We start from the raw sequence: 23,014 nt of genomic DNA, 5'->3' as shown, positions 1-23,014 counted from the left end.
CAATCACCAAAGCATCCCTTCAATTTAAGACACATTATCCATAGAGTAAAGCCATGTGCTTTACTTGACCTCTCACTCATTAAAAACACGGTTGTGTCTCAGCTCTGTCCTTCAACGCTGTCTCGTTAGTCGTCTTGGCATTTGGTTATGCCGAGCTGGCTACACAGCATCACGTATGTCCTCTGTGGAATGTTGCATTTCCCTCAGTGCTCAAATATCCACCTGACAGGTCGGTCACTAAAAGGCCTTTGGGTGCAGTCAAGGCAACCACACCATGTAACAGAGGAACAATTGTAGGTGGACACTAAGAATAGTCTCCAGCTTTGTCATCCACCTCAGCAGAGAGAGAGAGAGAGAGAGAGAGAGAGAGAGGACTGAACACTATACCTCTATACTTGTTTTTGTCCTCTAATACTGAAATGAACTGAATATCTGATAAAAGTTCTGAGTCAACTCAGGTTTTTTTTTTTTTACTTTCACAAGTCTATTCAATGCTCTATCTTCTGCCTTTAATTGCAGGTCTCCTATCTGCTTTTCAAAACCCATTATAAGCAAAACAACATTATGGATCTTATATCCACTGCCAGAAGCAATTAAGGGTCCACTCTCCACAACTCCCCAGCATAATGCCTTTACTCTCTGCTTGGAAAGTGGTTGTATTTTCTTAATCTTAGCTACTGTAAGCTGAATGAATTCAGATTGATGAAAATACACGGTGCACAGTTACATGGTAGATATGTTTAAGTCATGTAACTGGAGACAGACTAAAAGAGTTACATGAGATATGTGTTTAAGTCATGTAACTGGAGACAGAGTTACATGTGTTACTGCCGTGCCCGGGTTCGAGCGAGGCTCTGTGACATTTACCCCTGTGATGGGATTCAATAAAGCACATAAAACTTTGTGCCAATGGCTAATTTCTGCATAGTTTATTCTGCAGTTAAAATATTAACCACAACAAGAATTAGCAGTTGTCAATCAAATATCAGTTCCTAAAATGCATCTGGTGTTTTGAGTCATTCACTTAACATGGCACAGGGTGACACACACAGTTTTCCATCAACACACATACATTTCAAAAAGAATACCGCAGCAAGAGAAACTATATTCACTCTCAAATATACAAAAAATCACATTAGAAATATAATATATGGAATGCATCAGATCAATTAACAAGCAAACCCCTTTTCACTGTGTTCTCAGCTTTTACTGCTCAACTAAACATGGCCCTCTTGTTCACAAACTGCCTGTATTTTTAAACATGAGAAACTGTATTAGTCCATGTAACAATATGTGTTGAGGACATCATTACTTGCACAGCCATAGTTAGACCGTTACAACTATTACTATCTTGGATACCTACACACCGTTTCATATGCAACTCATCATCATTTTATCGTCCTGTTGGCACACGATTCAGTCACTCAAGTACATTAAATAGTCGGGGTTAATCCCATAGCCTTAGCATCTAGCACGCGCCATTAAGCATTTCCCAAGAAACATGTTTTTAACATGAAAAATGTGTTTAGGTCATGTAACTGAGACTGAGTTACACTGGAGATTTGTTAAGTCAAGTAACTGGAGACAGACTAGAGTCTATATCAGTACAGTAGTGCAGACTGGCCTCAGATTATCAGTTACAAGAGCCAGAAATGTTTTGACAGTGTCGTGTTAGCCTACAGTCTGAGATAGTAGATACCTATCTGACAGCTAATAAGGGAAATGTAGCCTTCCCTCTTTTCATGATAGGTTTACAAATTTCTGGTTCACATATTATGATCACTGAACAGAAAAGTAGGGTAATGACACAGCTTAAACTATTTTAAACTATTTTGGTTACTTTGCTGGTTTGCTAATTTATTGGTCGACTATATTACAAATTTTGATTCATACCACCTAACATATTAATGTTGGCTGTTGTTTCTTGGGCAGTCACCATCTGACTACCAGTCTGACAGTGTGATACTTTGGACATATTTGAGTGTTTCCAGGATTCTGATTGGGCAGAGGATGTGTCATTCATGTTCAAACTTAAAGAAAAACGTCTGGAGAGGCAGGCTCTGCACCCTGGTGGATCCCAGTGTTGCTAACACTTACAATGTTTTAATTTGAGAATCATTGTGCCTAAAGATTTTTCTTCATCTGCCTCTCAATAGAGAATGGCATAGTGAATGTCATACTTTACACTCTTACAACATTGCCTGTCAAAGTCCTTGCAGAATCATTTGTTTGTTTTATGATCTCTGTCATTCATAGAGTACATTTAATTGCCACTATTATGCAGTATAAAATAATGAGTGTATACGATAGAAATTGCCATCTCTTTCTGCTGTATTTATTCCCTATACCAACTCCCACTGTTACTTCATGTGAATGTGCTTCGGAGTCTGTAGTACACATTTATATGGCAGTTTCTCCCTTCCTGCAATATCATATTTCATACAGATGTCCTCCACCAAATGCAAATATGCCAGAGTACTTTGTAGGGAGTTATACCACTGTGTGTTATTTCACTTCTTCACCAATTGCCATTTCTCTTTTCATCCTTTCTCTCACTCACCCTCCCCTGCAATGCTGTCCTGTCTCTCCTCCAGGTGTACCTCTGTGTTATTGCTTTTCGTTGTTGTTGTTTTGAATTACTGTCTTCCTTTCTGCAAACAAATCCCACATTCCACCTAGTAGCAAACTGTGAGCAATGAACTGAACTGGAATTCTATCTTCTGGGGGGGTGGGGTGGGGTGTGGTGGGGGGGTGGGGTGGGGGGGGTCTTAGAACTAGATATGAGTTATGAGTAGGATGCCCTGAAGGAGTTTTGTTTGACGCAGTCACTGAGGAGCCCAAAAATATGCTTTCATAATGTATCCACTCCACTATTTCACATAATTACAGTTATTATTTTCAGATTATACTCTCTCGTTTTTCTCATGCATCCAGTGATACCCAATTCCCCGTGTCTGATCTCCTTACAAAGAAGCAGTTTCTAGACCTTCTCTCAGTGTGAGGGCCACACAGCACTGTGTACGGAGGACAGTGACATTGGCCCCTCTGTATGTCTCAGGTCTATGGGTATTCTAACTGACAGGGTGTCTAATGGTGAAAGAGTCTTTCCCGTCCAGTGGAGTGTGATAATGCTTACTTTCCTGACCCTGCTGAGGTCAGTGAATATGACAAGGCTGGTGCTGTAACCTCTGATTCCAGCTGCAGGACTTCACTCTGTGCACAATAACTGGGTTAAGCCTCTGCATGTGAACAGACTGGGCATCTCCTCTTTAACAGAGCTTTTTCACAATCAGCAGATCCACCCATGACTGGATAGAGATACCCGAAAGTCAGGAGTGTCTTCTAGCAGGCTTTCCACTCTTGTTCTCTCCCTTTAGACTCATTTATGGTGTCCCCCACAGAATTCAAAACAGCAGCCACCCTCCAGTGCCTGGCAGGAAGCTCTAACCTGCTGAGTCACCTCCAGCCCTGGGCTTGTGAGATTTGTTTAATTTTCATGAGCAGAGCTTTGTTCAGATGCTGGTCTTCTCACTCTGGTTAAATAACATTTTTTAATTGCTGCCTGTGTGTTTCATACACACCTCACCCCATGGGACTCTATCTGCTTCATCACTACCACATGGAAAAGCATGTTCTTGCCCTTTAACTGTGTCAGATTAATGTGTCCTTATGCACTGGTGCCCATTTCAAACACTGTGAGCTTTGATGGCTATGAAATCTTCATGTGACATTTTCTCAACGTCCAAGTCTCGTGATGCCACCAACCACAAACGTGCGGGCATGCGCGCGCACACACACACGCACGCGCACACACACACACACACACACACACACAATTGCTCATTCATGCAACTGATGTTTTCACTCGAGCGCAAAGACGCATACCTCAATGGGGTGTGAGTGCTCCTCTATACTGATAAGCGTGAAAAAAAAGAAAAAGAAACAGAAGCAGGCATGATGATGACATTTATAAATGTCATATGGCCATAACTTTATTGAGGCTTGAGTAGTCACAATAGAAGTAGTTGCTTTGGACACAAAAATCTCTCTGGGCAAAACCATGTGACCCTGCTTTACCTATGCTTTCCTTGTCAACCATGTGACCCTGCTTTACCTATGCTTTACTTGTTAAGGGTGATGGACTTTTTCTGAAAGGAGGAGTGCTCTTAGCTGGACTTCACTTAATCCTTCTCTGGAACCATTCAACCACACATCATGAACTTGCATAGGCTTAATATGATGTACTCATAACCACTCAACGCTTGTGTGTGTGTGTGTGTGTTTGTGTGTGTGTGTGTGTGTGTGTGTGTGTGTGTGCTTGTGTGTGTGTGTGTGTGTGTAAGAGAGGAAGCAACACCTTGGTGAGTAGCCAAGGGATTCCTTCTTTCTACTTTCCTTCCCTTCCTTCCTTCCCTCTTTCCTTTCCTCCTTCCTGCTGTCTTTTCTTCTCTCCTCTCTTCATGATATTGTTTAACAAACCCTGTTATTAAAAACACACACGCATGCATACATGCATCGCCACAGACAGTAGTACTTAATGGTAGATCTCTTCTACATTCCGTACTTATAGTCATGTGTAACAACCACAGCAGCACTACACAATTCTAATCTTGTGTGTGTGTGTGTGTGTGTGTGTGTGTGTGTGCATGTACATGCATGTTCATGTGTGTGTTTGTGTATGTGCATGTGCATTTGCATACATGTGTATTTGTGTGCGTGTATATGTGTGTGTGTGTGTGTGTGTGTATGTGTGTGCGTGTGTGTGTGTGTGTGATGCTGCAGCCTGTACATGCTGTCTGCCCAGCAGGTTGCTTTTGCATTTCCGTAGGGAGGTTTGAGTCAGTCTAGCAGTGTACATGCAGATATGAAATGCAATGAAATGCACTTCAGTTCCACTAATTCTGTGGTTCCTTCCCTCCTCTATCGCAGTATGACTTTTTTCCCCCTCGAAATAGAAGCCCATGAGCTCTCAGAGATGTGCCATAAGCCCAGTGTCTTGTGAGTGGACCAGCAACAGGCTCGGAGACGTGTTACAGTCCGCTTGTTTCTGCATGGAGCAAAGTTTTTTTTTTTTGTTTGTTTTTTTTTTTTCTGTATTCCCTTCTGTGAGCGCAGGTTAAAGGAAAGAGAAATCAGACAGTAAGAAGCATTTATTTTTCAGGAGTTACACAATGTCACCACACTAAATTTGAGCCTGTCCTAACTTAATCATCAGCCTTAAAAGCAACCACTGGACTGGAGACTTGATGTTGTTTGTGTGTCAAACAAACATCAATGTTTCAGTGTCAGCTAGCTGAGTCTCGGCGATGACAGGAAAAGCTGGTTAATAAAAAATAAAACAATTAAGAAAACACACACTGTTTCAGCGCAAACTTTCCATAATGGGACACACGGACTTTCTGTGTCACTCAAGAAGAGGGTCGTCGATCCGTGAACGACAGTAGTGCTAACGTTGCTAGCAATAATGTGTCTGAAATGTGACAGGAAGCTCTTCTGATTGGGAGAAATCAATCATGTCCCACAACAGGACTGGAACATCTGGACGCCAGTGGTTAAATGACAGTTCTGTGTATGCACCGCGGATCCTGGAACAGATTGCGACTGTGGTTTGTGCTTTCTTTCCCTTGCACGCCGTCTCTGCCATTCATGCATACGCAAACGTGTGCGCAGACACACACACACGCACACTCACACACTCGTACACACACACACACACACACACACACACACACACACACACACACACGCACGCACACACACACAATTTTCTTAGCCTCTGTGTTATCCTTGAGAAACGTGGTGATGTGATGTGATGTGATGTGAAAAGAGGACACACTGTGTGGTGTTAAGCACAGCTCGACACAGTCAGACAAGCTTTATTTGAATTCTCAGCAATCCAGTCATGACTACACGTCATCCCACATACTGTTGAGTGTCATGATATCACATAAGCTATTAAATAAGAGTGGAGTGCCAGTCTGTGCATACATGCAAGGTCAAGTTGATTGCCATCATGGTAGTTAATTTGAATTTTCTGTCTGTTTGTGTTCCTAAAAAGCTACAGACCTTCATCTGAAGCAGCCATCCGTTGGTATGCGTTTCAGAGCCAGGACTAGTCTATCACATCAGGATTGCTGCCACATCTGCAGATTTGACTGAAAAGACTCTATGAGCTGAACATTACTGTTTTACATATAATTAACAGCCTTTATATATATTTTTTTTAAATGGAAACACAAATAAACCACAAACAATCTTAGATAAATAAATTCCAAGTTATCCAGCAGGTCAGTAAATAATGCTTACAACAACCATTTAATTTGATGTTAATTTAATCTAATGGTAATATCTCCATGAATAGGAAAGAGAAACATTTCAGGGAGGAGAAAGAGATGGTGGTTGATTTTAATTTGGTCGTATTAGTCTGACGTTACTAGCCTAACAGACTTTATTTAATAATACCCCACGATAACTTGATAGAGATGACTGCCTCAGAGTTATTGCCTGTATTCTGAAGCACAGCCCAGGTTTTATCATTTTGAATACTGATTATATGAACAGTTGAAGTTCAGCTCTGTAGCTGTAGTTTTCTCTGTTACTCAAGGTACAAAGGCTGTTGTTTATGAGCAATCCAGATAGATTTGCAGTTTATATTTTGGAATATATTATTTGGAGTTTATTACTGTTTAAAAGAGTGCAAACAAAAATCTCAAAGCATTAATGGAACATCTTTTGGAATGTGACAGAGCATGGATTTACGGCAGTCGAGCTGCACCAATACTGACTGAGGCTTTAGTAAACTGCCTGCCCTGAGCCACGGAGCCCTTTGCCATTAATGCACTCTTCACTTTAACCTGAAAATGTTATGATCTTAAATCCACTTCAGAGCATTAACTAACACACGATCAAATGAAGTGGCAGTGAATGCTTGTCAGACTCAAATTTCAAAACTCCAGACTCCTGACAGTTTGCTCCCATCCATTGCTGAGATCAGAGAAGTCTTGTTACCTTTACAGTTAGCTTTAGTCTGGTGCCTAGCTCTTTGGATAAAATGCCTGTCTGCAGTGATGCATTGTGGGTACTAATGAGTTTAGCCCCAATCATAGTGCGTCAAGAAAAATTTAAACACTCAGTATTACTGGCTAGAGGAGAAGTGAACAAGTTTCAGATGGAGTTTACAGCACTGTGTGATAGTGGGGAAAATTACTGAGGTGATAATGCTTATCTTTCCAAATGGCCTAATGAGATGGGCATCTTTATCAGAATTAATTCTTATGTGTTATCGATAATAATGTACATCAGCACATTAGTCATTGCAGAGTGCAGCCCATGTAAACACAGGGTGTGATGAGGGCTAGTACAGTCTGTGAGAAAAGCTTGGTGAGAACTGTAAGCGTTAATGTTAGTGTTTAAAACCATGACACTGTGAAAACATACACATGGTTCTTCAGCAGACAGAGTGTTCAGGCCAGGCACACTCCGAGAGTAGGTTTAATACAACTCAAAACACCTATTTGTCATTTGTTATCCTATTTCTTCTTATCTCTCTAATTCAGTCTCTTCTTTCCCTGCTTTTTCACTCTTTCCTTCCTTGTTCATTCTCAGTTTCTCTCTTCAGTTTCTCTCTGCCTCTCCCTCTCTTTCTCATTTTCTGCCCATACTGTCTCCCTTGTGCTCTATCTTTCTCACTCTGTCTTCTTGTTTTGCATTCTTTCTCTTCTCTGATCTCTTTTTACACACTCTCTTTTGCTCTCTTTCGCTGTCTCTCCCTCTCTCTCTGTCTCTCTCTTGCTGTAGCTCTCTCTCTCTCTCCCTCTCTCTCTCTCTCTCTCTCTCAGTCCTCCTCTCTCTCTCTCTCTCTCTCTCTCTCTGTCTCTCTCTCTCTCTCTCTGTCTCTCTGTCTCTCTCTCTCTCTCTGTCTCTCTCTCTCTGTCTCTCTCTCTCTGTCTCTCTCTCTGTCTCTGCCCCCTCCCATTTCTCTCTCCAAGCCAGGTATCTGGCTCTGTGCGTATGGCCTCTTGTGAACACCATCTGTTTGGCTCCTGGATGATGGCAGTCTGTTGGGCATTCCATTTGGTCACCACAGGTAATGTTGCACTGTAACCAGCTCGGCACCACTCTACCCAGCTGAGAGAGGGTGAACGAGACCTTCAACAGCGGTCAAAACCTACTGCATTTCACCCCAAGACCTATTCCCTTCATTCATGAGAGAGAGAGAGAGAGACAGAAGGAAAGAGGGAGAGTGATATTGACTCACTAACGTACAGCACCACCAGGCGTCCAATTACTGAAAAGAATCAGCTAATGTTCTTGCAGCTGATTGGATGAGATATTTTTGGTGAGAGTTAGTGTCTTTGGGGTTGGATGACATGTTCAGGATTTAGCTGTTATATTTTATATTGATGCATTGAGACGTGTTGCCTCAGAGTTAGCTTGTATCCAGTGTAGGGGTTATAAAAAAGAAAAAAAGAAGAAAAGCTCTTTAACACAGAGTGTTGCCAAAAATAGCCCAGCAATGGAGGAGCTGCAATTAAGCTGTGAACAGGATATATGACAAAGTGGGAAAAAACTCCAGAGAAGAGTAGCAAAATGAGGGATTACCACAGTGATCATGGCTAAATGTGGGATGATTCTGTGTGGTTCGGGTCATTTAACCCCTCTCTTAGACCTATTGTTACGTTAAACCCAGTTTTAATCCTCTCCATTAACAGGAGAGAGAAGTCAGCCTCCATTATACAGACCTGATTTCTCCAATTAGAACAAAAACCGACTGTGAGCCCAAGCTGCTATATCAATTACAAATCTCTCTCTCTCTCTCTCTATCCCCCCCCCCCCACCCCCCCCACACACACACACACACACACACACACCCACACCACAGTCCCCCTCAATGCTCTTATCTGACTGACTTAAAGCAGTTTCACATTTTGAAGCAATTAAGTTGTCAAAACAAGATTTCTCACTCACACACACACACTCCTCCTTCTCTCTTTCTCTTGTGATTCTTGTTGTTTCTCATTCTCTCTACGAAAAAAAAAAAAACCAAAACACTTTTTCTTCATCTTCTAATGAAAAAATAGCATAATTCTTATTACACAACATTTAGCTCTGAGTCTGAGTGTTGTTCTCATTATGTTGTCATTTGGTGTAATGGCTGTGATCATTTAGCTCTTCTTTTGATGCATACAGAAACAGTCACTCTCGACAATGAGCCTGTCCATGTCCACACCATGACTCGCCTCATGACTGGAACACAGTCATGCACACAAAAAAATGTGAGAAGAGATGGAGGGAATTTAAGAAGAAAAATGGGTTAGGGCATGATGTGAAGGATCACGACGATGATGATGATGATGATGATGATGACGATGATGATGATGATGATGATGACGATGATGATGATGATGATGAAGAAGAGCAGGGAGGGGTAGAGAGAAGGAGTGGAGGAGAAATATTATCTGGCAGTCAGGCAGAACAGAATGAGTTTTAATCACGTTAGTCAGCTGCTGTTTAATCTGCTCATCATTAGCAGCCTCCACTTGCCCCTTTATCTTAATGCTGGATCAAAAAAGAGCAAATTTTTCACACCAAAGAGTTCAAATGCTCGTCCGTTTTTTCGAGGCTGATTTTCTGGTGATGGGTTTCGAGGTCAGATGGACAGAGGAGTGTGGTTATTAGTTTTGGGGATGGAACGTGACCGTATGCATTGCCCAAAGACATACATTAATGATGCGGTAGGAACAGGGTCAAACCCACCAATGAATCATTCATCAGTCATAAATCATTCTGGTGTACAGTTAAAAGATGGAGGGACGAACTCTCTCCATTTTCACCTTCTCATATGAGCAGTTTTGGGCATTGAAGCTAGTTTTGCCTTTTCAAATCCAGAGCATATAAAGACTAAATGAGATCTTGGAGTTTTGTTCAACACTCAGAGGTCAAAGCATGGACGAGTTTGACACTAGCTTTCGTATCTCTCCATCAGAAAGGCAGAATAAGCATACATGTTTATAGGCCATTAGAATTCTCTCCAAAATTCCCCCTTTGAATTGATACGGTCTTCTGCATCGAAAGCTTGTCTGCTTCTGTGTAATTCTTTGACCAAGCCCCCCCCCCCCCCCAGTTATCTATCTATCTATCTATCTATCTATCTATCTATCTATCTATCTATCTATCTATCTATCTATCTATCTATCTATCTATCTATCTATCTATCTCTTTCTGCACAAATTCATCCCTCTCAATCAAAACCCCTGATTCTCTGAAAGATTCCCTTAAAAAATGCTACAATTCCTTCATGTGCTGTGGAAAGCCACTGAGAAAATGCCCTAGCCATGAAGGTAATTTTTAAATCAGAATGAGTCTGTGTGTGTCTGTGTGTGTGTGTGTGAGCTTGATGGAAATTTAAAAAACATCATTCTCCAATGAAAAAAGCCCTGTGAAGATTCACACACACACACACACACACACACACACACACACACACAGGTACAGTTCAAACCAATACACTAATTGACAAGCCAATAACAGATAAAATTAGGGTCCTATTCACTTCTTTCTCATTTTGTTCCTGAACACTCCCAAAAAAGGAACCTGAACACCTAGTGGTCCATCTGTAAGATCTGCTTAACACTGTGTGTGTGTGTGTGTGTGTGTGTGTGAAGCCTGTAGCAGATCAGTGGCAGACTGTTTCAGCTGTCCACCAACTCTCTCCAGCCTGCTTACAGGGAGAATCTACAAATGCAACAACTTGTTTTGGTGATCCAAACTGTTTGATCTAATTCAAAATCCTGCTGATTCTCTTAGACCTTTGGGATCTGTGGATTTGCACTGAATGTAAAGGTGTAAAATTTATACCCTAAATGACCTCTGAGAGTTCTAATAGAAGTGGTGGCATCTAAAAAAAGAAAAAAAGAAAAAAAAAAAGCAGAATCTGAAGTGCAGATAGTTCTCACATAAAAGAAGTATTCCCATGTATTCTAGCACGTTCAGGCATGTTCATACATATAACACGTTCATACATTCGTGTGTTAAAAAAGCTTGCTTATCTTGGATTTGCGTATTTTCACTCCATCCCTGCTACACTGCATGGTAAGACAACATTAATAATGCAGCATTCCTGTGACAGATTCTTGTGGGAGCTGCCAGGCCCAGCCTCTCATATCTCCTGTCTCTTTGGCAGGTTGGCAATTTTTCGCAGGTGACGCATGGGCAAACCAATATGCCACCATAATTGGCTTCTCAAATTGGCACTGAAACTGCTGGCAAAATGAAGGTAGAGAGGAGAGACCAGAAACAGACACACACACACACACCGCCAAAAATATTGGTGTGATTTTTTTTTTATATGGAATAAAACATGGATGAGCAGAGAGATGTAGAACCACTCTGTCACCACCATGTAAAACCGAAGCTAGAACGATTTGTCCAAAAAGCAACAAAACCTTTTTTTCTGGATTTTTCTCTCAGAATTGCTGAAATTGTCCTTTCATGCGGTTTGTTATTAGGATGATGATTTGGACTGTCCTGTCCTCCAGGAGTAGTTAGTCTCATTTTTTGATGTGAGCTCTTCTCTAGAGGTATTTACCTTGACTGCACAGCTGTAGTGTACCACTAGACTAAGGAGTCATTAGAGATGAGTAATTAGGAGCACACGCCAGGGTTAATAAATTATCCATGAGTGGATTCTGCGTTTCAGATTTGAAAATGAATGATCCCGTGGAGAGTAGCGTCCTGACATGAGGGGGGTGTGGACAGCCTGAGTGGGACGAGAAGCACAGTAGCAGGGCTGAGCCTCACCGAGGCTGAGCATGATGGGAGATGGCCCGTTACTCCACTCTCGTACCTCACTCACCGCTGAAGCTCAGATTTAAGGTTATTGCAACTGCTTACAGGTTTACTTCATTGCCCCATTAGCAATGCGGAGTGATGCCGATTCACAGTCATTTTTATTTATTTTTACTGATTGATTATGTACGTGGAGAAAGAACCATGCCTCAGACAAGGGGGTGAATAATTGTTGTCTTAGCAGGTGCTATTGGATGCTAATAATGGGGGTGTGTTGTCCAGTTCACTTCCTCACACTCTTGCACACACACACATTCTCATACAAATACACAGAGATGTACTCACAAATACCTTAATGCATTAACAGTAATGTGATATACTCAGGAGTAATTTCAGTAATCATTGGGGCAGGTCTGGCCCTGCTTTGTGTCTCATTGACAGCTGTAAGTTTTTTTCCTCGTTTTTTTGTTTTTGTTTTTGTTTTTTTCATCAGGCATACTGAGAGAGCTGGGCCTTGTTTGAGTAATAACTGTACTGTTTCTGCAATTTTTAACTTGTCAATTTGAAAATTTACTGTCTTTTCTAATCACCCTCTCCTTCTACATTTGTTGGAATAAACAGGGGCCACTGCTTAGGGTGTTCTCCCTGTGTTCTCTGTGTGTGTGTGTGGGCGTGCGTGCATGCATGCGTGTGTATGTCTGTCAGCGAGAGACAGAGAGAGAAAAGTTTCATAGTTGAATAATACGCAGTAAGTTGTGTGAGATCAGGAGAGTAAGATCATGTAGAGGACTGCCACATTATACATAAATGCCTCTTAAGTAATCAGAGCCTGAGAAGTGGGGGGCAGTCCCATTTGTCTGAGGGAAAAAGCAGCTGAGGTTAAAAAAAGGCTTTATCTGAGGAGGGTAAGGAGGGGCGCAGCAGAGACTGTGTGAAGAGGCTGTAATCATGTCCTCCAAATTACTTCTCTTTCATAGCACTGTGACCAGGCCATGGAAAGCCCTTTGAAACTACAGGTCAGGAATACCCCTGCTGACAGCTGAGTCATGCTAATAATCTCTCTCTCTCTCTCTCTCTCTCTCTCTCTCTCTCTCCTTGCCTCTCCCTCTCACACATTCATTCTCTGTATTACACCTCTCAGATGCTACTACATAGCCCCTGTAACAGGAAGCGGAGAGACAGACTGTGAGGTACATGAGGTCATTTCCTGTGCTGCTGAAGCAGCAGTCTGCTGATGTGGTGGTATTTATTAGGGATGCTAGAGCACATCTGTTCCTCAGCAAAGCACTGTCTACCTGTGAGGAGGCAGAAAGTCAGTGGGTGTGGTTGACATATTCTTATATGGTGATAATACGTCGAAGCTTAACTCATTCCTGCCAAATATAACAGATCCACACTCCCTTAAGATAGATCCTCCATTAGCATGTGAAATTTATTTGGAGAGTGTGATTAATCTAACCACTCGATTCAGATGTAATTCTCTCAATCGAATCTGAGTTTTGGCATTTTCTTTCTTTTTTTTTTAATGTGTTCTCATAACCACAGGACAAAATGATAGTCCCGCTGACAGACGGCTGCTGCTGACATGTGCTACAGTATATATTAATAGAGTGAGTGTGTGCTCATTTAGGAAATGAGCTTTCATTCATCATCTCCTATGGGAACAGCTCACTGTAATGAAATGCACATATGTGTCAGTGCCACTCTTTGCCGGTATAAATATATGTGTGTGTGTTAGGGGTTGCACAGAGTACTCGAGCATTCAAGTTCTTGAACAGTTACATCAGTTCTCGAGTGTCAACATTATCATCGAGTACTTGCTAATCACATGATGCTAGATCTTGCGTGCCCCAGCCTGCAGTTAGAGACCTTGGTAGACAAGAGGAACGATGGCGACAGCATAAAAAGGTGAATCGATTGTTTGTTTGCTTTGTTGTTGTATTTCACGGTGCAAATTTTCTTTCATAACTGTTGTTGTGATTAAATAAATGTGCAACATTTGTGAGTTGTGGACAGATTTCTCAAAGATGCCTCTAACATCAAGTCTGTCATATAATAGACTAGGCTACTAACGCAGCTAAACAAAGTAATGCTGTTAAAAGGTAGATGCAAGCAAATATGACTAATTTAATTTTTAAGTCAGTGTCATCCATACCTCACCATTGCGTAAGTTAAGACCAAGTGTTATCTTCATATCATATCGTTAATTTTAGGCTTTGACCAATGCGCTGGGACCAACTGCATCATAGTTGCATAGTCTTTTAATTGATCCAGCAGCACCCCCACACCGAGTACTCGAGTACTCAAGTTTTTCAGGAAACGAATACTCGAGTTGTAAAATTATGTACTCGTGCAACCCCGAGTGTGTGTGTGTGTGCGTGCGTGCGTGTGTGCATGCATGTGTGCGTGTGCGTGCGTGTGTCTGTATGTGTGTTGAGTCTGCTCCAAACTCATTTGGCTGTATACACACACGCACAGAGGCCTGCTGATGGCTCTGTGACATTAAAAGTCATCCTTTTTACACACACATCTCTCTAGTCACAGATGGGAACCATTTAAAGGCATCTGCTCTCCTGAAGACATACCAACTGGATCAGTTCTAGTGTCTGCCACTGTTCAAGGGTTTATTTTAGACAACGATTGAGTTCTTACACATGCATAATGATGACTTTTCATGCAGCGTTGTGGTTGACAATGACAATGACAATGACAATGTCAGTGCAAGGGTCCACAATATTAAAGGTTTTGAACTTTATCATGAAGTTCAGGTGGGATTTTAGCCATTAATATAACACACTTGAACAGCAACAACAACAAAAACATTTCACTGAGTTATCTAAGCACAATACAACCTTTAACAGGCTTTACGCTCTCCCTTTTCATGGTCTGACAGATGCACACATACCTTATGCCTCTCACATTATAACTGTCTCACGTTATAACTGTCTCACAGTATGACTGTCTCAGCGTATAGCTGTCTTACATTATAGCTGTCTTACAGTATAACTGTCTCAGCGTATAGCTGTGTTGCATTATAACGGTCTTACAGTATAACTGTCTCAGCGTATAGCTGTCTTACATTATAGCTGTCTTACAGTATAACTGTCTCAGCGTATAGCTGTCTTACATTATAGCTGTCTTACAGTATAACTGTCTCAGCGTATAGCTGTCTTACATTATAACTGTCTTACAGTATAACTGTCTCAGCGTATAGCTGTCTTACACTATAGCTGTCTTACAGTATAACTGTCTCAGCGTATAGCTGTCTTACATTATAGCTGTCTTACAGTATAACTGTCTCAGCGTATAGCTGTCTTACATTATAACTGTCTCAGCGTATAGCTGTCTTACATTATAGCTGTCTTACAGTATAACTTTCTTTCAAGACAGAGATAGATCTCTGGAGGGACTCATAATGGACTTGTTATGATCTTCAAATCATATAGTTAAGATTCAGCTGCCTACTGCTTAGATACATACACACAGAGGCACGCAATATGGTGTGTGATGCAGTCTGGAGAAACTGAAAGTTAATTAGATCTGATCATGACAATAAAACTCAGTGGAAGCAAAATGAGCGAGCAAAATGACTTAAATTGGTTTTTCATGCACACAAATTTGTACAATTATTGAAACAACTATAGTACACAGAGATTCTCATCACGTCGCTGAAAAAAAAAAGAAAAAAAGAAAATTATGTATATATATATATATATATATATATATATATATATATATATATACACACACACACACACAATTTTTTATGTAATTGTAAAAAAAAAAAAAACACTCCATCATATCCACTCTATCAATATGACAAAGACGCAGGTCATACCTAATGGCAAGAAGCATCTGTGGTTGTTTTCGGGCAGATGCTTGGAACTGTAACACAATTTTGTTTATTCATTAATGTTTAACATAACCTGGATATAACATTATACTAACATAACAGTGGTGTGTGTTGTTATACAACATAATATTACATTAAAATAACATTATGGTATATTATAATATAATATAACATAACATTACTTTAAAATAACACTATGGTTTATTATAATGTGATATACCACAATATTACATTTGAATTACCTTAAGGTATATTATAAAGTAATACAGTATGACATTATTATTATGTAATGTAGCAGAACATTACATTAACACAAGGTTAATCTATGTAGTAAATATACAGGTGTCACTGGGAGATGTTATGAGGTTCTGTCACAAGTCAATGCCAGTTGCATGCAGCTGAAATCGCCAAGTTTACTTGTGTAGCCAAGTGATCATACCGAGCGCGTTTAGGTAGTGTCTCATCAAAGAAATAAGTGCGGCCCCTTTAACTTAGAGGCGCGAATTGTGATGTGTTTCCTATGCGCCACATCTTTGGAAGAAGAGTTTTTTTGCAACCTGTGTTTCAGAGTCGGATAGCACATATCCTTTGGGAAAAACACATATAGATGTATGGAGATTGCGCTGGTCCAGGGGTTTGGGTATGTCTAATGAGTTTGCTTCTAATAGTGTTTAGCTGTGTGGTTTTAAACCGTTTCAGAAAAATGCGTTGGGTTCTGTTATGTCGTTGTTCATAATGTCGTACTGTTAATCTGTGTAGATCGTTACCGAGTAAGACTGAAAGTGTTCTTCGGCCCGGTCATCTTTAGCAAGTTATGCACAGTGAGTCTGATAATAAGAAGTGAAGAAAAGTAACCATTTACAGTTGAGTTATTAAGGTGAAAATGACTGTGGGATTTGTTTTGTTGTTTTTTTTTTGTTTTTAGCATAAATCCACTACCGTGTTTTATTTGGGTTATAGATAAATAAATAAGTAATTAAATTGATTCTGTTACCTATAAAACTAAAGAAACTGCCTTTCTCCTTCCGACCACTGGGCTCAACCAGTAGACCCAGTAATCAGAATAAAGAACTGTAAACGAATATATGCATGTTGGTGTCCTGCTGTTCTGATCAACACACCATAGCACAATTTGGTACCAGGAGTGGGGTTCTGATAGTTAGGAGTACAGGTGGGGTTAATAAAACACGGTAGTGGTGAAGATAGATGTCCAAAAGGATCCAGGTCTGGGAAACTGTCCAGTATCAGATTGTAATCGGAGCAGGTGTGAGTGCCAGCCAGACTAAGACGCCAGTGGTCCAGACTTCGGAGGGATCGTAGAGCCATCAACGGAGGACCAGTGGCACACGTGCCCAGCAGAATCATCAAATTCCAGGAGCTGTGTGCAGTCACCACAGAATATCACTTCAGAGTTCTTCACAATTCAGAGACTGTAAACTCTTGGACTGAGCTAGTAGACAAAATGTCTGAGTCAGATGGAGAGACAACTGGAGCTGTTGGGAATCACAGTGTGACAGATGCCATGCAGCAGCAAATTCAGGAACTCAGTAGAAAGCAAGAGGAGACTAGGGCTGCTCTTGCCAGTCTTAGTGGGGGGACTACCAGGTCATTTATGTACATACCTAGAGAACGCCATGTTCATCCATTCAGTGGTGAGTTAAGTAAGGATGGGAGAACTGTGGATGAGTTTATTGAAGAGGTGGAAAGGGTGTTGCGTGCTAGGGATCAAACCCCGGAGGACCATTTAGATTTTGTTATTTCTCTTTTAAAGGGTGCGGCTTTAGAAGAGGTGAGATTGAGGATGGGGGAAGAAACAAAGCATCCAAATGACCTCTTTGATTACTTGAGAGAGGCTTTCAGAGAAAAGCGCAGTACTGCCCAGTTACTACACTCATTCTATGGTCGTAGACAGGCTGAAGGTGAAGACTTTCGAGCTTACTCCCATGCATTGTCCCAGATACTGAGTTCAATCTTGAAACAGTCGCCAGACGCAATATCGAATGAGAAGGTAGCCATTCGAGGTGAGTTCATAGAGGGGGTTAGGGATGCCGCTCTTAGGAGGGAACTGCGTAAGTTTGTGAGAGAGAAGCCCCATTCCACTCTTATTGAGGTACGTGATGAAGCCATCACTTGGTCAGTAGAGGATACGAGGCCCAGTGGATCAGTTGTGGCTAAAAATAGGAATGTTGTGTCAGAGACAGGAGAGGCACAGTGTTTTGCTATGTCCAGACCAGAGAAGCACAGTGTCACCTTAGAGGATGTACTCAAAGTTGTGGCCGAGCAGGGAAAGGCAATTAGTGAGCTTACTAAGGCCGTTAAAGATCTTACGTTGCACCAGGCCCAGCCAGGATGCACAGTGGCAACCAAACCTAGAACGCAACCTAGGTTTACAGATGAGGGTCAGCCAATTTGCTTCAAGTGTAACGGTGTGGGTCATATTTCTAAGAAATGTGCCCACAACGTAAAGCCCAAGCTAATGAGTCCTCGAACCATTCTGAGGTTCAGGGAAACTCAAACCCTCGATCGCTGTGAGCCTGGCGATGCGAGGGCAGACAGATGGCTCCAACTCTGATAGTGGTCGCAGCAAAATGCTCAAGAGGGCAATAGGGAAATGTCCTGTCGTAGAACTTAAAATCGGTGGTGTCAGTGCTACTTGCTTACTTGATACTGGTAGTCAAGTCAGTACCATCACTGAGAGTTTCTTTAGGGAACATCTGTCAGGTGCAGATGACGATATGCTTTCTACCGCGGGTTGGCTCAAGATCACTGCCGCAAATGGCCTAGATATTCCGTACCTCGGGTACCTTGAGCTGGAGGTTGAAACTATGGGTATGACTCTGCCTGAATGTGGTTTCCTGGTAGTGAAAGAGCCGCCAAGTACGATGAATCAACAATGCCTCATTGGTATGAATATCATTAGCAGATGCCAACAGTTGGCGCATGCGAAGTTTGATGCCACCTTAGAGGGTGTACTTCAGTCAGACTGGAGAGAAGCATTCCAGCAAATGCAAAGTGCTACCCAGGTTGAGAGGCCAGCCGTGGCTAGAGTGGCTGGAAAGGACATGGTTCACATACCTGCTTCATCAGTTGCTACTGTCATGGCTAATTGTTTAAAAGGGGTCTCGACCACTGAGTCCCGCTGCATACAGTTAGAGCCCAGTAATATGCCTTTACCAGGTGGTGTGATTGTGATTCCCTCTCTTGTGTCATCTCAGAGTCATCTGTTCCCAGTCCAGGTGGTGAACTTCTCTACACAGGATGTCTGGCTGAGACCCCGAACTAGACTGGGTAGTCTTTCTCAGGTTGAGTGTGTACAAGCCAGTGAGTCTTGTGAGATTAAGTTTCAACGAATCTCGGCAAGCATTGAACAAATCACTGTGGACCAGAAAGACTGTCAGCTGTCTGAGGATAGGTCAAAGCAGATTTTGGGCAAGCTACACATAGGTGGGACACCTGAACAGCAAGCTCAGTTGAATGTCCTGTTATCCCGTTACGCTGGTGTGTTTGCTTTTGATGAGGATGACTTGGGATATACGGACAAAGTCAAGCATGAGATTCACCTGGTAGATGATGCTCCTGTGAATCTGCCATATAGACGCCTTCCTCCGGCACAGTACAGGGAGGTTAGGGAGCACATCACGAAACTTCTAAGGAAAGGTGTGATTCAGGAAAGCACTAGTGCTTTTGCTTCCCCAATCGTTTTAGTGAGGAAGACTGATGGTAGCCTAAGACTTTGTGTGGACTATAGGCGCCTTAACGCCAAGACAAAACGTGACGCTTTCCCTCTTCCCAGAATAGATGAGAGCTTTGACGCCCTTCAAGGAGCCAAGTGGTTTTCCACTATTGACTTGGCCTCAGGTTATCACCAGGTAGCAGTACATGAAAGGGACAGACACAAGACTGCCTTTACTACTCCTTTTGGTATTTATGAGTACTCCCGACTACCATTTGGGCTCTGCAATGGGCCTTCAACCTTTCAGCATCTAATGCAGACCACTATGAGTGACCTAGTGTTCCAGATTATGTTGGTTTACTTAGATGATATACTGGTATACTCACAGACCTTTTCAGCCCATTTACAGAGGCTCGAGACGGTTCTGAGACGGCTGAAAGAGACTGGTTTGAAAGTGAGACTTGATAAGTGTCACTTCTTACAAGAGGTGGTCAGTTTCCTGGGTCATCAGGTCTCTGCCCAAGGAATTGGTACGGATCCAAAGAAAGTAGAGGCTGTTAAGAACTGGAAAGTTCCTGGTACAGTAAAGGAACTGCGCTCATTCCTTGGTTTTTGTAGCTATTATAGGAGATTTATTGAGGGGTTCTCACGGATCGCTGGTCCCCTTCACGATCTTGTGAACCTTTGTCTCCGTGATGGTAGTCCTGCAAAGGCAAATCGTGAATTTCAGTCATTGTGGTCAAGTGAGTGTCAATCAGCATTTGATCTGCTGAAGGAGAAACTCACCTCTGCCCCTGTTCTGGGCTATGCTGATTTTTCTCAGCCTTTCATTGTTGAGACTGATGCGAGTAATGCGGGACTAGGCGCAATCCTATACCAACAGCAGGAGTGTGGAAAGAGGGTTATCGCCTATGCTAGTAGACGGCTGCGTAATGCAGAGAGAAATGACAAAAATTACAGCAGCATGAAACTTGAGCTACTGGCGCTTAAATGGGCCATAGCCGAAAAGTTTCGGGGCTATCTGCTGGGATCTAACTTTGTGGTTCTCACAGACAATAATCCTCTTTGTCATCTGAAGACTGCTAAACTTGGTGCCGTTGAGCAGCGGTGGATAGGTCAGCTATCTGTCTTTAACTTTGATGTAAAGTACCGCCCCGGGCGATGTAACGTCGCAGCTGACGCCCTCTCTAGACAGCCGTTTGCAGGGGAGCCTGCTAACCCTGAAGACGTGGAACTTGATGGCTGTGTAGCCATTTGCAGCCTCATAAACAAAGGCACTTCACTTGACCCAAGACTGGTTACAGCAGGTTTGGAGCGATGTCAGGTCAGACAGATTCGTGCTGTAGGAGCAGGAGTAGTTGACAGGACAAATGAGCCACAAGGTAACACGCCGACACTTCCAGGTTACACTAAAACCGAACTCATAGTCTTTCAGGCTAATGACCCTACACTTAGTGCCTTCAGAAGGTTCTGGGACCAGAAAAGACTGCCCAGCAGCCGGGAGAGATGTAGTTTGCCGAAACCCGTGTTGTCCTTGTTCAAACACTGGAAACATGTCCAAGAAAGGGATGGGCTGCTGTATCGTGTAGTTTCTGACCCCAGACATGGTGAGTGTCAACAGTTGCTCTTACCTGCTTCTCTGAAGGAACAAGTGCTGGAAAGTGTCCATGACAATATGGGCCATCAGGGTGTCAAACGCACACTTAATCTGTTGAGACAGAGATGTTTCTGGGTCAGAATGTATGAGGAAGTGGAGCAGTGGGTCAAGAAGTGTGAGAGGTGTGTCTTGACTAAAATGCCTCAGCCGAGGATACATGCTCCAATGAAGTCCTTTCTCGCCTCTCGACCACTTGAGGTGGTGGCAGTAGATTTTACGGTTCTTGAGCCTGCGTCTGATGGGCGGGAGAATGTGCTTGTGGTGACTGATGTTTTTACAAAGTTTACACAGGCTTTTCCTACCAGGGACCAAAAGGCAGACACCACTGCGAAGGTCCTTCTAAAAGAGTGGTTCATGAAGTATGGTGTACCGGAAAGATTGCATTCCGACCAGGGAAGGAACTTCGAGAGCGAGGTGATTTCAGAGTTGTGTAAGCTATATGGGGTCAAGAAAACACGCACCACACCTTACAGGCCCCAAGGGAATGCCCAATGTGAACGTTTCAATAGAACATTGCATGATTTGTTACGTACACTGTCTCCAGCAAAGAAGAAGCGGTGGCCGGAGCACCTTCCGGAGTTGGTGTATGCTTACAATGTCACCCCACATGCCGTTACAGGTTATTCTCCCTACTACCTGCTGTTTGGTGTAAATCCACATCTTCCGGTGGATGCACTCCTTGGTCACGAGCCAGTATCTGAGAGAAGGCAAGATTGGTTGGCTGTTCACCAAGAGAGGTTGAGAGAGGCACATGACAGGGCCAGGGAATATGCAGAACGCAAGGCAGCTGAAAGAATTGCACTGCTGAATGACAAAGTGTATTGTCCCCCTATTGAGATAGGCCAGCATGTGTATTTGCGTCATAGACCACTAGGTAGGAACAAAATACAGGACTCCTGGAGTCCTACAGTCTATAGAGTGGTGGAGGTTGTGGGTACAACACACACTGTGGAGCCAGTTGAAGGTGGACCTGTAAAGAGGGTTCATAGGACGGAGGTGCGTCCCTGTATTAACTTGAGGCCGGAAACGCAAACCCTGCAGAGCCCTGAGTCGGAAGCCATTCAATTTGCTGATGACTCTGTTTCTAAGCAGTTGGTTGATCCAGATGGTCTAGAGTCAGTGTTGGTGGAGGGAATCACCTATCCTAGATTGGCAGCAGCTTTTGATGACCGCACAAATGGTGTCGAGTTAGTGGAAAGTGCTTCTACTAGAGAATCAGAAAGGGCATTGGATCAGGAAGGTGCTGAAGACAGTTCACAATTGGGTTGCTCAGACTCGGTCAGTACAGAGCCAGAGTTGGTGGGACCTGAATGTAGGGGTGATACTGGCTTACCAGCATCAGCTGGTACTCCACCCGTCCCAGCTGTTAGGAGAAGTCAGAGAGCGACTGCTGGTATCCACGCTAATCCTTACAGAGAGCCTAGATCGGTGGTTAATGCAGTGTCCATGGGTCTGAATTTTGGTTGCAGGTCCTTCACCCGCTGAAGCACCGCATTCTCCAGAGAGGCTGTCAGGGAAGTTAGGAGGAGGTGTTAAGTCACCGAGGACGTCGACCGTATGCAGGGGAGAATGTAGCCAAGTGATCATACCGAGCGCGTTTAGGTAGTGTCTCATCAAAGAAATAAGTGCGGCCCCTTTAACTTAGAGGCGCGAATTGTGATGTGTTTCCTATGCGCCACATCTTTGGAAGAAGAGTTTTTTTGCAACCTGTGTTTCAGAGTCGGATAGCACATATCCTTTGGGAAAAACACATATAGATGTATGGAGATTGCGCTGGTCCAGGAGTTTGGGTATGTCTAATGAGTTTGCTTCTAATAGTGTTTAGCTGTGTGGTTTTAAACCGTTTCAGAAAAATGCGTTGGGTTCTGTTATGTCGTTGTTCATAATGTCGTACTGTTAATCTGTGTAGATCGTTACCGAGTAAGACTGAAAGTGTTCTTCGGCCCGGTCATCTTTAGCAAGTTATGCACAGTGAGTCTGATAATAAGAAGTGAAGAAAAGTAACCATTTACAGTTGAGTTATTAAGGTGAAAATGACTGTGGG

Source organism: Chanos chanos, chromosome 2, assembly GCF_902362185.1.
Source record: "Chanos chanos chromosome 2, fChaCha1.1, whole genome shotgun sequence".
NCBI classification, from domain to species: domain Eukaryota; kingdom Metazoa; phylum Chordata; class Actinopteri; order Gonorynchiformes; family Chanidae; genus Chanos; species Chanos chanos.
Note: the sequence above shows the minus strand (reverse complement) of the source record.